This window comes from Pinus tabuliformis, chromosome X (assembly GCF_031772625.1).
Source record: "Pinus tabuliformis cultivar Carrire ecotype Pingquan chromosome X, CPIR1, whole genome shotgun sequence".
Classification (NCBI taxonomy): domain Eukaryota; kingdom Viridiplantae; phylum Streptophyta; class Pinopsida; order Pinales; family Pinaceae; genus Pinus; species Pinus tabuliformis.
This window is the reverse complement of record NC_142308.1, coordinates 1,340,300,283-1,340,318,036: the sequence shown is the minus strand read 5'-3', so window position 1 is coordinate 1,340,318,036 and position 17,754 is coordinate 1,340,300,283.

The following is a 17,754-nucleotide window of genomic DNA, read 5'->3' as shown; positions in this document are numbered from 1 at the left end:
CGTGCCGGTTTGAGAAGGTCCCCATTGACTTCTTGCTGGCGGGTCTTGTCCTTATCGACGACGACACATTGCTCTGAGGGCAGACCTAGAGACCGCACCCTGGCCCTACTTTCATTATTGATAGGTCACCTTGTGCTCAGCATCGATCAGTATCATGGGTCTTTGACTGAGTGGTTTCCCTTGTGTTCGACATCAGCATACATTATCAGACATTGGGATTCGTGCAGTACCTTGGTTTCCATTTGACCCTATTGGTGGATACCTCGCCTCTGTGTCAGCTTTCATTATTGGTTGGTTCAGAGGGTTTCTGCCGTGCGCTAGCCACATCTTGTGTACGCCGGAAACGTACTTCGGTTGGGTTACTACATCTTTTTCGTCCGATTCCTTCCACATTATTGGCCTACGGGTTACACTCGCGCTAGATTGATGGAGGATGCCTTAATGCCTTCCTTCTAGCGGATCTTTCCCTATCGACTCCGACTCATTGCTCTGGGGCAAAGATCTAGAGTCCATTTGGCAGTACCTTGGGGTTTGCAGTCATTAGTGGCAGATTCCTCGCTATCGACAGTGGGAAACCATCATTGTCTCCTGATTGATAGATTCTTACAGGTGTTCGACTTCAGCTCATCTATTCACACTTGTTAGATTGTACTGGGTACCTTGACGCTCATTATCATTATCGGTGAGTAGTCTCGCGTTTGTTAACGGTATACATCAATGACCGGTAATCAAACGATTTCTCACATGGTCGACTTCAGATCATTTATTCCCATGGTGTAGAAATGTACCACGGCGGTCGGTGAAGACCTCAGGTTGTATCAGCATTCATTGGTTCACTTGACAGTTGCTCCTGTTGCTGCTAGTTGATACCATTCCACCTTATATGTTGCAGTCAGTCATGGCGACATTCTATATGCTGGCACCTGAGTTTGCAGTGTAGTGCCATCCTATTCCATCATGTTCAGTTGGTACCTTATGGGATCAGTCTTTGATTTCAGTGATCCGTTGCATCTTTCAGCATCATTGACAGTTTTATATGTGATATTCAGACATGTACTTACTCATTATGATTAGATGATCCATTATGTATTTTACAGTCATTTATACTTGTATACTTAGTGGATCCGCTTGTACTTGATATGCGGACATGCTTTACTTTTCCTGAGCATGGGTATGCCCGCCTCAGACAGTGTTTCTTTCTGATCTCCTTTCGGTGGCTTGGCAGGCTGAATTCTGGTGAAGTCCTCCTCGGTTTTTCGGCAGAGTTCCTTTCCTTGTACTTACTTAATGTATTTCGGCCATCATGTTCCCCTTCTGACCTCATACATTAGGGGGCATCTGTTATAGCTCCAAATCTCACTCTTATGGTTTGTGATGCTGCACTTATGGCCTAGGGCAACCCCTCCTTCCAGACCTGGTCCAAAAATTTTAAAAACAGTGTTTTATTCCCTATACGCGACTTTGCCCTGTGTTAAACGCGTGTACACGCGGGTCTGTCATACCCAACCCGCGTGTATCTATTAAAACACTTAAAAAAAATATAATTTCCTCTTTTTCGGGCGGTGATCGCGGGTTTACCTGCTGGATCACCTGTTAGTGCCCGTGGCCCAACTGTTCCCAACCAACTCCTAACTAAAAAACTACTTTGGAGAGGGTATAAAAAGACATCAAAGGGAAGGCCAAGGGGAGAGAGAAAGGAGAGCAAGATTATTATGCTGAGATTTTTCCCTTAGACCAGGTCTGAAGTCCTTGGTGCATCCTGCACTTCCCCCATTTTGCATAGGAAACCCTTGTTTCCATGTGTATTGGTGATCATTCATCCTTGACATCATCATTGAGTAAGACTTGGAAGGAGCTCTTGTTGGAGGCTGGAGGCTGGAACGAATCCGGGAGGAAGCTTGCTTGGAGCCTGCTGAAGGTGTTCAGGTGATATCTTTCCGATATATGTACTTTATTTGCCTTTATATATAAAGAAACACGTCTTTGTTCCCGAATAATCTTTCTTTATGCTTATGAGATTCTTGTGTTGAATTCTTATGAAAGTGGTTACTTAAAGATTTTTTATAACTAACTTTATAGCATAAAGATGATTTATACATAAACTTCTATACATGTACTGTTGTGTTCTTTGATGTCTTAGGGATGTCTTGATGAGGTTTGGAAAGTTCACAACCCGATCTATGCCCTTCTACTATTCCACGCAATAGCCTAGCCTTTCCTGAATATCTTAGATCCTTAGTTTTGTTATCCTTATTTGTTATTATAGATATGAATTGTTCCTTACAGTCTTTAACAAAACATTTAACATTCAAACCCAATGCACATATGCATAAGTATTAACAATATTCATAAAATCATAACTTGAGCATAAACAATTAGATCTACAATTAAATACACATTAATTCAAAAACACTTATCTTTATTACTTCTTCCTTTCAGTACAATACAATTCCACCCCACGCACTCAGCTGCAGGGGTCTACGCACACAGTTGTGGACTCTACCAGGCCTCTATGCACACAGCTGCAGAGCCTCTTCTACCCTCTACTACCCTTGACTCGGACTTATAGACTCAGAGTGTTGTCCACTTTTACATACCCATACACTTTAGATCTTCGACCAAGCTAGTATCCAAAAATTGTCTTATAATCCTAGATCCTTGCTCTATTTATACATTCCCATGGTCTGTAGACAATGGGCAAGCTGAAACATTCTAGATTACTCTATTACATTTTAGGGCAGACTACCCTTGGACTTAACCCATTATAATTCGCGTTCCATGCATTTCGTAGAGCTTTTACCATAATTTTACCCAAAATTGCAGGTCTCAGCCACAAAACTGTTATGTGGGGGATCCACTACCCAACATGCCCCCAACACAATCATCGTGACTTGTCCCGAGTCACTCAGCTGGTACCGTGATCTTTTCGTGGAGGTGATTCAACAACTTTTATGCTTCGCTTACCTCTGCAACACATTCTTCGGCCATCTGCTGTACTTGTTGCACGCGAGCCTTTAACACATCATTATCTGCTCTACTTGTTTCTCAGAGTGCATATACTGCCTGTAGGTGGGCTAGCTTTCCCTCAGTATTAGCGGTGACCAAAAATGAATCATCAAGCCATGGCTGAATGTGCTCCTTAAGGACCGCTTCTTTCTGACGCGCTGCATCGACTTATGTTTTGAGTGCCTGGGCCTCCCTCATTTTGGCCAATTACTGAGTAATGACAAAAGTCTACGCAGTCCCCCCTGACATTATCATAGGCCTACTACAGCTCCCATGCTTTGATCTCTAACCATTGTAATGTTGGATCTTCCAGTATTGTAGTGACCATGCTAAAGGACTGATCTAGCAAGCTGGTACACACTTGACTGGCACTTGCTATTGCTTCCCACCCAGATTGGATAATGTGTGGCCGCTACTCTCTAACTTCTGGTGGTGTAGAAGGCTGTGCCTTGAGTCTCACTCAACGATCTATAAGCTGAGGTCCAAATGTACTTTTTCTTCTTCCACCTTTGCTTCATGTAACCCGGTGGCCAACTTGTGGATCTGAATGCCTATAGGTAACTCTATCATGATCTCAAGCTCAGGGGCATGGCAACACGATTCGTTCACAATTTCCTCCAACTGTTGATTCTGTGCTACTGCTTCATCTCATTGGAGGCTCAACCGCTCGACGTTAGTTTTTTTCTCATTGAGTAGTTGTACCGCACATCCTTCCCTAGTGTAGAGCTCCATCATTGTGCCATCCTGTAGTCACTATAAAACTTCTCACAGAAGGGTAGCCAAGTTTATAGCAAGTCCCGAGAGTCAGCCTGCCATGACTCTATCTTCCACGTTATCTTCTATCAATGCTCCAACAGAAAGTGTGATGGTATTAGCCATTTTGGCTTACAGCAGCTGCTCGGTCGCAACTGTACCCATAGGTCCATGGGCAACTATTATGCCCAGCTGTGGGGCCCTTGTTTGAAGTTCCTGTAGCTGCATCCTGAGCACCCCTAACACAGTCTGTTGCTCTATCATGGCTTCATCAAGCACCTCCCTGGTAGTCTCATGCACTATATCCCCAATGTCACATAGGTCACCCTCAGTCAATGTGATAAGTTTTGCATCCAACTTGGATGCCTTGGCCTTCTTCCTTGACCTTGCCTGCTCTATTACGCGTGATCATTTAAAGGGTGCATCGGTGGTGCTAGGCTCCACTCCTTCCATCACAGTATCCATTTTTGGCTCTATAGTTACATATGTGCCTCTTTCGTCTTTCGTTGTAGCAGCCCTACCTATTGTCACCTTGTTTGTGGTAGCCTGCGCTGCTTCTTGGGATGCCTGTACTTCCTCAGCAAGCTATTCATTTCACTTCTCCTCTGCTATGGATTTGGCAGCAACCTTCTACTTTTGGATTAAGGCCTCATCATTTCCTACCGTGTCTGGTTCATGCCACTCTAGTGGCCAGGTTTTAAGCACTGTGAGAAAAACATCATCAATAGCAATGAAAGGAAGCGTGGTCCATGTCTTGTCTGCATCCTTGCGTGCCCTGATATATATGTGGTGCATATCCACCTTAAAGTCAGGAACAGTTTTCACATTGTCATATATTTTAGTAGTTAAGTGGGGTTGCTAGTTGATCCATTGTCGTATGCCTGCATCCATTAGTATCCAGAAAATCTTGAATTCGCGGATTCTGGTGGCATCCTTTGTTGCCCATAGTGATGCATATTTGGCTTCCTCTGGCCAATCCTGGTCTAGGGGAGGAAACTGACTATCTTCAGGTAATTTAGTCATAACCAATAGGATGGATAAGAGTAACCACACATAGTGGAAGGTCTTACCCTCCTCTTGGGCTTCCCTGCAGTTCGTTAAGAATTTGTCGCGGAGGAACTGTGCCTAATTAAACCATACCCGTTCTGTGCATTGCTCAACTAACACGATGACCATTGTTGGTACCTCACTACCTCATCATTTTCTCATTACCTTCCCTGCCAACAATTGGGTAGCAATGCAAACCCCTGTGTTCTGAATGCTAGTGATAAGATACCCTCTCTGCTTTTTCTCCAAGTTGTATTTCTTTCTCATAGTTTCTGCAAGCATCAAGTCACTACCCGTGCCCACTATTTCTGTGGGGCCCATTCCCTCGTAGGGAAGCTGAGAGGTCTTATGAATGAGTTCCACTGTGATGTGGATGGGTTTGCTGAGCCATAAGTACCCATCAGGTAGTAGGCAGAGTAATTGCATGATGACCAATATTATGATTGGGGGCTGATGAAGATGTGGAATCAATAGGAGGTGAAGTAGCCCAGCCTCCTCCACCTTTCGCAACCCTTCCTTCAATTATAGTGTTTTGATAGCCCCCTCCATGATTAGTTCCATCAGTTCGCTAGTTTCCAAACGAGGAAAATTCTTAGTATCCGTGAGGTCCAAATCCTCAAATTTCACAGAGGGGATGTGGCCAAACTCTGTTCCCTCGAGCGGAACCCCTTTTTGGAGGGACGGGATTATAAGGCTTCTCTAAACAACATCCAAATCTTTAGGTACCATAACCTTTTCTTTCCGTGGAGGGACATACTTGGGTCATTTTATGGGGCCCCACACAGTTGAATATCTTCCTCTATTTTTCCTCGGTTCCATTTCTTTGACATATGTTGGAGGTTCCTCTTCCTCATCATCTCTTTCAATAGTAATAGCTTTGATCTTTTCTTCCATTGATAGCTTGCTAAATTTCGGATTTTGCGGTGACATCCATACTGGTCCTAGTATCTAGGGGTCCTTCTTGGTCCATGACATCCTGGGTGATTTAGGGATTTCGTCTGTCCCTCCTGCCTCTGGCGTAGTGTTCTGTGTAACATCCTTCATTGTGGATATCGACGTTAGTAATGACTCTTGCAATCCCTTCGATAATTCTTGAAACCATGAGCTTTCTTTCAAGAGCTTTTCATTCATATTTCTCCTATCATTTTGAACTCAGAATGTCCTAATCTTCAAATGGCCAAACTTTGTTTTGTGACAAGTCACCTATTCTTTATATACTTTTTTGAATTCAAATTCAGGCGTGTTCCACATTCAAGGCTCATTAATGCGATTTTTGCAGTTAACCCTATGTCTTAATTTCCCACCATCTGCTCCTCGGTGTCTTAAATGGGACATCTTGTCATGAACAGTGTCTGCAATGGTAACCTTCCATCCTTCCCACTCGGCAGCATAGGCCACCGTACGCGGACACGTTCTATATTGCATACTGATCCTGTGTGCCATGTCTGCATCGCACAACCTCCCTACAGACTTCTTTAGAGTCTTGCACCCTCTTCCAACTGTGTGGGGTGCTGAGACTGGGCCTGCTATGAATAGTCATGTGGTTGCACTACCCGTGCAAGGCTTCCACTTCCTTGCTAGCCCAGGCTGTGGGCACCCTTCATGTACCTTTGCATTCAGTAGCACGTTGCATTTTGTGCTACTCCATTCAGTAGGGTGTAGTTGAAACCATGATAGTAGGGTAACAATTCGTTCCAGTATCATAGGAGAGCCAGCCAGGTCTGGTTCGCTTATTCTCAGATTTTCGCTTCCCGATTGTGCGACTCCACTTTTTATTTTGCTAATTTCTTCGTCCAGCCTCACATTTTTCCTCCTTAGCCTTGCCCATTCCTTATCAAGTTTGCGAAGTCTCAAGCTGTTGTGCCAAATAGCTTCATGCAATTACCTAATGCCTTCGCCCAGGTTAGTCCGAACTACTAGGGTAGTGCGTGGGTAACTTTTCTCTGCCTTCCTGGTTTCAATTGATTTGGGCATAAATACAGTCTTCTTCAGATGCTTTGTCTTGTTTACGGTCCTAACTACCCACCGAACCCTTGGTACACACAGGTTTAGTTGCAGCGGTGGTTGCACAACACACAGTTGCATCCTTCATCAGAGGTCGGTGCCCAACTCACTCCATCCTGGCTGCCCAACCCACATTTGACACTAAGGGCCTCCATCCCATACATGCAGCCACCTTTTATGTTCGCACCTGTTCCACCTAATTTTTTGGGGTGCTTTCCACCCTTTTGCGTGCAGCACCTATTCCTGCGCATTGTCGTGCTTCCGCTCCATAATTGTAGTTCTCCAACGGTCTATAAATCCATCCTTATTTCTTGCACCGTCACTTGCTAGTAGCGTCCTTACCTCTTTTTTCACACACCACAGTGATCTGATCATCATATTACAATTTGGCGTCGTTACCTCATGCAATCGGTTCTGCCAACGCTCTACTTCTTCATATGAATCCAACATTTAGGAACTATTGCATTCCCATGAGAGTCTTCCATTCGATGTTGGATTAACTCGATCTTGGTTTTGCGTCATTATCTAGTACATGCAATCTAGTTCATCATCACCGTCCTCATCGCGCACAGTTTCAGTGTAGCATGATCCCTCAGCTGGATCCAGTAGCACAATTACACATAGCGACTTTTTCTCGAAAATCATTTTTCGCTTCTTCAAGTTGACAACTCCATTCATGTCTGTGGCCCAGTCTATTCCTAGTAACACAGGGTATGGATTACTGTCATCAACAATTTCTATTACCTCAAAGTTTGTCTGTGTACTCACACCTTCATTTTCTACTGTCACCCCCTGCAACCTTCCCATTGGTAAGATCTTCTGTTGGTTGGCCATTCACAGTTGGATGGGAGACCATTGTAGCGTAAGTCTTCCCATATGCTCCCATGTTTTCTTGGGCAACACATTCACATCCAACCTAATCCATTTCATACTCACCTATTTGTGTCATCAATCGCATTTCTCGTCCAATGCGCAAAGTATGCTTTCCAAGATTTCGAACCATATGTGGCTCTCGTAATCCTGTGCATTTAGTGATCAGTTTTTGCAATCCTTTAACTGCCTTATTATCGCGTAGCAGCTTCATGCATGTTTCTAAGAAGGTAGTAATCATAGAAGGATCTATACTCAGTTCTGATTGATCCTTACTATTTGAATTGGGATCTTCCACAATACCCTTCTCAGCCTCTTTGAATGCTTCCTTCTCATTTTCAGTCACAGGTTCCCTTGTAGCAGCCTCGCAAACCTTCAACTCTTCTTTAGGTAGTTTCCTCTTATCTTCTCTTGTGGTTGCGCTGCTTCTGAGTACCGTATTTATGCTAGGATCATCTTTGCATGGTTTGGACCTCATCATTTGGATATTTTGAGTTGGGGTGGCCTGTAGTACCCCTTTCTCATGCATTTGGGCGATTAGCTGTCCGCGCCCTCGTCCAGGTCCCATTCCGCCTCTCCCTCGTCCACATCCTTGGAATCCTCCATGCGCCCTAGTGGTCGGATCAAAACCTCATGTTTCAGTCTGCATTTGGTACGTCGGGGTTCTATCCATCATTAGTTCATAACTGTGACACATTCACTCATCGTGACCCACTGATCTGCATAAGTTACAGTGCAATTATTGCGGAGTATGAGTATACTTTTGTAATCAGTGGTAGTTGTCCATTGCGTGCTTACCTCCTACTTGACAAATCATGCACCAAAGTGCAAGGGCCGCACTCGGTCTTGCTTGTACCTCTAGCCTTAATGGCATCAGTCCCCCTCCTACCACATAGTTCGCGAATACAGGAAATTGATCCTTATAGTGACCTTGACCCTTACATTTTATACACGACACTTCCTCTCGCACCTCTAACTGGGGTGCCCTATCCTTCTTCAAGCTTTGCATCTCTAGGCTCATGTTTTGTAATTTCACGTGGATTTGTTGGACTCCCAACCCAGGAACTTGAATTGGCATTTCATACAACCTCATCGCTATGTCTAATGCTTCTACTTGGGTTGATATCTTTTGTTGTGATAGCGCCGTCCTTAGGTGTGGTGTTAGGGATGCCACAAACCAGGTGCGATGTTGTGCATCCGAAAGTGTCATATTTACCTCATGAATCATACTTTTAGGCGCTGATCTAGATCCCACAGTGTCTTGCCTGGAAGCATCGCAATTTCCTTAAATCTAATGATCGACTGAGTTTCTGATTTTGGTCGGCTAAACTCTTTGTTCAATGCCTCTTGGATATCTGCCATTTCGGCATTCAGATGATCGTTGGAGTGCTTAATATACCATGTCAATGCGCAGTCCTACAGCGCGCTCACCAAAGTAGCCTTTTTAATGTTATCATCCGTAACACCTTGGGCTTCCCATATTTCCTTTACCACGAACCAGAACTGATCTGGTTCGTCATTTCCTATGCCTCTAAACACATCAACTTGATCGCATTCATCATTCCAACCCTTGGAGGTGGGGTAGGTGAAGATCGAGTAGATATAGGTGAAGAAGTTGATGGTGGGGATGGTGGTGGTAGCTATGGAATGCACTGCATTATCAACCGAACTACACTTCTCAGAGAAAACCCAACAAGCTCCTCCTCACTTTCCCAGGAAACTGAAATCAAGGGACTGTTCTCTAATCCTTCGATCCCTTGGTATCCTCTTCTACTCTGCATTATCCCAGACATCAATGGATCTGCATAATCGATTTTTCACATAACAACATTTTAATCCAGGTATTCAATGATTTGATGTACTTACCTTGCAGTGATCTGAGGAAATGTCTTTCAGCTTCGTTGTAGTTGACAATTGCTTCTATCATGAATTCAGTGATAAACCTGCCTATTACCCTATCCAACCAATGATTTACGACCCATGCGATCCTATCTTCAGATTCCTCTAGCCTGCGCACTAACTTCGGCATCCACACTATTGGTTGATCAAGCTTATAGCTTCTTGTGTTGTCTGCTAGCCTCGCGATCCTCTCATACAATTTTAATGAGAAAGATACGAAGAAGATCTCATGGATTTCTGTGTATATATAGCAATCCAGCCACCCCTTCTCAAATATCTATGGGTTTTTGTTTTCATGCACCACGAACTCGTGAAGCTTCTGATCCAACCAATCTTCAATCTCTTTCTTTGTATGATTCCAGTGTTTCGACATCAGACATCCCTTTAGGCAGATCCTAGTCCCAGCAACGGAACCATTTGCTGGCTTATTGGGCCCTGACCTAGGTTCAGAAGATTTTTTAGCCAAGAAAATCTCGTACTACTAGCCCTTTTGGCAACAATCCATGGAGCGCGGACTGAAGTCTCACCCGAGGTAGTAGGGTGGGTGTTGGAACTAGGTTTCCGCACCCTAGGGATGTCTTGATGATGTCTGAAAAGTTCACAACCCGATCTACGCCCTTCTGCTATTCTGCACAATAGTCTGGCCTTTCGCGAATATCTTAGATCCCTAGTCTTGTTATCATTATTTGTTATTATAGATCTGAATTGTTCCTTACAGGCTTTAAGCAAACATTTAATGTTTAAACCTAGTGCGCATATGCCTAAGTCATAACAGTATTCATAAAATCATAACTTGAGCATAAACATTCAGATCTACAATGAAATACATAGTAATTCAAAAACACTTATCTTTATTTCTTCTTCCTTTCAGTACAGTACAATTCCACCACACACACTCAGTTGTAGGGGTCCGCGCACATAGATGTGGACTCTACGAAGCCTTTGCACACATATATGCAGAGCCTCTTCTACCCTCTACTAACCTTCACTCGGACTTACAGACTCAGAGCACTCTCCACTTTTACATACCCATACACTTTATATCTTCGACCAAGCTACTATCCAAAAATTGTCTTCTAATCCTAGATCCTTGCTCTATTTATACATTCCCATGGTTTGCAGACCATGGGCAAGCCGACACATTCTAGATTACTCTATTACATTTTAGGGTAGGCTGTCCTTGGACTCAACCCATTACAATTCGCGCTCTGTGCATTTTGCGGAGCTTTTACCATACCTTTACCAAAAATTGTGAGCCTCAGCCCTAAAACCGTTACGCGGGGGATCCATTACCCAACACTAGGGGCTCTTCAATACATCAACAACCTCTTCTGTGTGGATCCTTTAACTGCTTGTTCAAATTCTCTCCTTGATGTCATGAAAGTCAGTTAAGCTTCTTTCTTCTAGGGAAAAAACCATTGATAACTTCCTCCTTAGTTCGTCATGCCATTCCTTTCTTCATGGAAAGTGACCTTCTTCATATATAGAACCTTTGCCATATGACTACTTCTTTCTCAATGTGCTTCTTCAATTCATCACATGAATGCCAGCTATACTTGTAAGTAGCCTTACATGAACTTATCCAGATATTATTCAAGAAATCAAGTATATCATTAAATAAAATCTTACCTTACTAGGTGGCTCTTCATCATGACATCTTTCTATAGGTATCAACATCTTGCACAAATATGGACATATCTCCGAAATATATCCATTTTTGAGGGTCTTCATCTTTTTTATACATTCATAGGAGTATTCATATCTTTCCGGATTCAAATCTTCTTGGCCTTTTGGATGTTTATTTCCTTCATCATGGCTACATATCTCACAATCTCCTCCTTTTTCACACATTCCATTCCCAATAGCTTTTAATCATAGTTTCATCATTGTAGTCAATCAACTCATACTTCATATGAGGACATATTATGTTGATTTCATATAGTGTGACTTATGCCTTTTTGCATCCTTTCAGAGGAAGAGATCAAATTATAGAAAATATAATACAAGCATACATACCTCATTTTATGTTTATGTAATCTAGGCTTCTTCCAACAGCTTCCCTGATTGAAGTGTCTTCAATCCCTTAATCTACTTAATCTCTCATGACATCATACCATCATCCCATAAATTCCATAATTTGGAGTTTCTGATGAAACATTTGCTTCCTCTCTTGATTAGTGAATCCTCTGACTAGGATTCTATCAGAGAATTTTGAGGATACTGTAAATCCTCATATGGAAGATGTTTTCCTTTTCACTTGATGTATGATGATACCTATCCTAGATGACTTCTTCCTTTGCTTGAATTTCTAATGAGGTTTCAAAGAGTTATGCCCATCATGGTCAACTGTCATGGATTTTGTTTTCCATGATTCCCATGGTGATGCCACGAGCTCTTTCTTCTAATCCTTTCATGATGCCACGATGCATCCTAATATCGTGGCCATATTTAAAGCTTTAGGATCTTATGATAGGATCTGTTTTGTGAGGGAGGCCATCTAATAATAGTGGATATTTGTTTCTCCCTCTTTCCTTGGCCCTTTTTCTTGAGCTTCCTCCATCTTTCTCGGATCTCTCAATTGAGATCTCATGAAAATATTCCTTCATTCTTTGATACCTTTATTTTTGTGTAGGTCTAAGTGATCTGAACTTCTTTACTACAATTTCAGAGAGCATATCTTTTAGCATTTCATATATCTCTCTTTATGTCTCCTCTTATACTACTTAGGAATGAGAGGGCCCTTTGAGTGATTTCATACGAATCTTATGAGCCTGTTGTTGCATTCAAACAATGGTTTTTTTTTTCAGAGACCTTTCCATAGACATCAATGAATTTTCTTTTCTACGAGGATTATGAAAATCCTCATTATTCTATGCAAGGAATTTCGATGATGCATCAACCTGTATATCTCCTTGCAATCATGAAGTCATTTTACCAAATTTATTAACAAAACAACTTACTTGATTTGTGAAGACAAAATATTCACCTGGATCATGTTAATGAAGAAGATGTATGAGGGCTTCTTCATGGATGATCTTATTTCAAATGAGAAAGCCTAAATAGAAAGGTTTCTCCATTTCATGAGGATGATTTGTTGCTTTGTGAATTGGGATTTCTGCTAGGGTTTCAACTTTCTACAAGCTGATGTGTTCTCCATTTTGAAATCCTTCGAGCTATCTTGATTTGTAGACATGCTGATGAGAGTCTTCGTGGCCTTTCGATGATGATAGTGGAGGCACAAGCTCTTGCTGTTGTAGACTGTCTCCTTGATTGTATAGACAAAATCCCTTGCTGATGGAGACTCTTATTGTAGATTGTTAGTGTTTGATCAAGATTAAGGTTTGATACTACAGTGTAGATCTTGACATCCTTTCAACCTGCTTTGATGCTCTGATAGAAGCTTTGTCCTTCAAATGTCTCCTTTCTGCCCTTCCTTTGATTGCAACCATAGCTCTGATACCATGTTGAAGAATCTAGGGCATATGTCATTAGTGAGATTCTTCTACATCATAACTATTTGTGAGTCATTTTATCTTTAGATTATTAGCACAATTGTTTGTTGACTTCAATAGTGTGTGTATTTGTTATTTCAATAAATAGCTATCAAAACAAAGAGACAAGAGCATAAGAAATTAGCATTCTTCCAGGGCCAAAACCTCTCCCTCTTGGAGAGGAAAACCCACACAAAATGCTTCTTATAGAGATTTTTATTGATTAACACTAGGACCGCGACCCTTGACTTCAAGAGCTATTCTAAGACCAGGACACCAATCCTCTATTCTGTCTAAAATCATCATTATTATTGTTGCTACATAAAATTCATCATTACTACACCTTTACTATGGTCTTCATTAATTCTATCAAGATCATGAGTATGTCAAGACAAAGATATTCTCATCACATGTATCTTGAGATTGATGACTCTGATTTCTCTTCCTGTATTTCATCATTATACATATGTTGCTCCTAAGACAGAGTATACATCGAGATATAGTGAGATCATCACAATCCTATCAATTGAGAGTGCTCCTATAGGATTATCGAGGTCATCATGATTATGTCAAGACTGGTAGTGTGTTGCGATGATATCATTGATAATTATTTTAACTTTGTTCTAATTACAACTGCATTCAGTATGAGACACAACTACCCTGAGAATTATTACTCACATGTCCTTTGATGTTTCTTTCTTACACATATGCTGGGATCGTATATCGAGAGTATGTTACATGGAATTTGATCACTGTGAGATTATAGTGACTGTTGTGTCATGATTTCATTTTGCACTCCATTGAGATTGTGGTCATAGCAATGTCGAGACAGAGTTTCCTCCTACACTGAGACAAAGTATTCATCATTTCCTATGATGTTATACTTCATTGTACTCACCGAGACATATGGAGGAGTTGAATCATGTTCATATCGAGAGTGTACACTCATATAATATCCATCGAATATCATGGAGACTTCATCAATCAAAACCCTGTCATCTTTTCTTTATGTGAGATACCTCAACCCATTGTGCCATATGAAGCTTTTTGGAGATATTTCTGAAATTATTTTGTTGACTTTGACTCTAAATTAAAATGCTTATTTATAGTGGTTTGACCCATCTATTTAAGCTGACATATTATGGTGAATAGTTGTGACCTTTTTATTGAGCTGACATGCATTCTTGACTCTCTTTCATATTTCTTAGCTTGCAGTCTTCTTCTTTGGACGATGGTTCTTGCCTTGGAGGTCTAAGTGACACTAGGTTGACCCATGTATATTACATAAATGGTCAAGAAGAGTTGTTCAACTTGATTTTGACTCTTTGACTTTCCTAGACCTATGGAATGACAAAGAAACTCATTTATATGATTTACAAAAATAATATTTTTGTTCTTTACAATTACAAAGATCAAAATTACATGTATAAATACCGAATCTAGTTACATTTTCTTCAACATGATTACCTCCACAGGCACTCCAAAATCACTAGATTTTTGTTTAATTAAAATATTGGGAGCACTAATATGATAAGGATTATAAATATATTTTATACATTATATGGAATGTGAGTATGAGATGGAAAATATAAGAGAGATATTTTCATCTTCAACCCTCTTAGTTTCAAAAAATCATAGATCTTTCATCTCATAGGGTTTTGGGAATTAACAAAATCCTTGTTTCACTATGAAGGTCATGACAATTTGATATTTATTTAGAAATGTTGATTTTCTTTTTAACATTGGTCATGAATGAGAGATACTTTTTTTTTTCAAGATTGTGGTTAAGCACCCCCTGATAACATCTTACTTTACATTTCCCCTCTAACTATTCATGACCCCATAATCTCTCCTTAAATTTTGAAGTAATACTTTTAATATTATCATTATTTTGCAAAACCATACGCACCTTTGTCCCCAAATGCTCAAGCTAGGAACAACCATCCTTATGCCATCCCACTTGACTACAATGTCTGAGTTTCAAGTAAGGTTTAAGTGATTTTACTAAACCTTTCGACTTCCTTTATATTTAATTTCTTCTTACACATAGGGTACATGATCATGGTCATGTTTTGAATAACAAGATACCTTAATGATTGAAAAAAGAAAGGGAATATTTTCTTTAATCTTGAGATTGTAAGTTATAAATTTCTTTTAAATATATTTTAATTCATTTAATGATTAGCTAAAATTATTGGAATGTAAAATATTAAATCCACATGTTCTATATATCAAGCATTAAGACTATGTTTATGTTCTTTAATTTAAGCTTCGTGTTAAAAAACAATTGTAATATAACAATATTTATGAAGTATTACAATAAATATTAACTTAATGGAATTTTTGTTTTATTGAAAATAGTGTGTATGTGTGTGTGTGGTCTTAGTTCATCAAAGATTACATCAGGCTTGTCTCATGGCTTGAGAAACTGTGACTCAAGGGCATCTAAGTCGTCAAAATCACTTAGGATCACACATGACCACATGGCTAGATTTTTGTCCACGAAGTTTCAAACTAGTGTTCTTCACATCACAAAATACTTAATAGTACTCCTCATTACTGCATATTCAACACCCCGTGAGTAGATATGTAAATATATTTAAGTATTTATTTCTATTGAAATATGATTAAACTAAATGCCTATTAAACTAATATTTTAACTTTTTTTAAAATATTTAAAGTAACCCCAACTATATCCTAATCAACCTATATATTTAAATAAAAATACTTTATAAAATTTATGTTATTATGTATAAAAAAAATACTAAGTTTAATTTCTATTGTACGTAGAATTTCAAGCGGCTCAAATATGTTAATTGTATTTAATCATTTTAATATGAAAGTCCATTCAGAAATAGAATTGGAACTAGAACTTTTAAAATTTTATTTTAATTATAATTAGTCATTAATCATTAAGTAGAGTTATGGATTTAATTTCTATGACATATTTTAATAATTATGTTAATAGGAAAATATTGAACTTTTATAACTTTATTTTAATTATTAGATAGAAAGTACGGATTTAATTTCCATGAAATATTTTCATAATTGTTAGATTAAAACTTATATTAAAGTTAATTGTATATTTTAAATTTTCCAAATTTAATTAAATAAAAATGATTTGTCTATATATTATTGAACTTTTATTGCTTATCATCACTGTATTATGTTTTTCTCATTACATACATTTTTATATGTATTTATGTTCAACCCATACCAATATATTTATAATTACTAATAATACTAATTATTTCAAATAATTTTTTTGAATATGTAACATTTATTATGAGGTGAGTGTCTTGGTGCATACTAAATTAACTTATATTTGCATTTACTATCCACTTAATTTAAATGGCTCAACTAGTTTAAATAGTTTCAAGATATTTTATTATGCATTCCACCCAAATTCAATTCCTTCATCTCATATGTTGAACTCATATGTTGAGTTCATAATGAATATTTATTATTATATACCCCACCGAAATTCAATTCCACCGCGTCACATGTTGAACTCATATGTTGAATTCATAATGAGCATTAATTTAATATGGTAAAAATGAACAAATAATATATGTGTTATATCACAATTAAATAAATGGAAATATGGCCATATTAACTAATTTTATGAAGCCTCAAAAAAATAAAATTTCTTAAAGTGAAAATATATTTTAAAGCGCATATATATAAAACTGATTTTATTATGGTTAACATTAAAATATATAAGTTTTTAAATATTTTTAAAGACATAAAAATTATAATATTTCTCATATTCAAAAGTCATTTAAATAAGTTATTTATGATTGAGAAAGACAAAGATGTTTTTTATCAAACCTCTTTTTTATTATTTTGTAATATCAACACAACAAAACACCAAAATCAGAATGAAATGTTTAATATTTTATAATTAAAATAATATGTATACTAATTTCTTAGAGAAATCATTTATTTAAAAAAATCATTTATTTATATTTTATAAATATTAACCTTTTGTATTCTAAAAATATTAACATAAGGTTAAACATGAAGGGAATTAAATTATAAATTGCACTTCTAGAAATAATAATATATTATTAAAAATATATATAAAATCATACCATTATTAATTTATTATTAATTTAATATCATGTTCGAATTTAAAAGTAAAATTGTATGAATTTAAAAAATAAAATTTAACATAATTTGATTCTGAAAGATAAAACCATTATCATTAACTTTTTAACACCGTTCCGCTCATTATCACTATTTAAAAACAACTATACCATATTATTATAGTATTATAATATTATTTTTCAATTATGCATCGTTATTAAACTATTTTAGCATTCCAACAGAAGCTTTTTTTATATAAAACATTGTATAAACATGACCATAAGAATTTTGGTAATTGCAGGTAAATTATTTTAATAAGCTTATTTTCAAGTTGAATAAATATGTAATGTTAGAGATTTTGGTGATAATGACTAACACTAAATTTTAGTCGCAACCAATGTCACTAAAGTTAATTGCTGAAAGTTACGGATTGTTATAGAATATATGATGAAACTATTAAATAAAAAATTGTGCAGTAAATTTACCTATATTTTACTTTAAATTACGCATTCTCCATATATTTTTATTTTAAATTACGCTTAGAGATACCGCTGATAGGGAGAGATGAATATGGATTGCTACCTCAAATTAACTG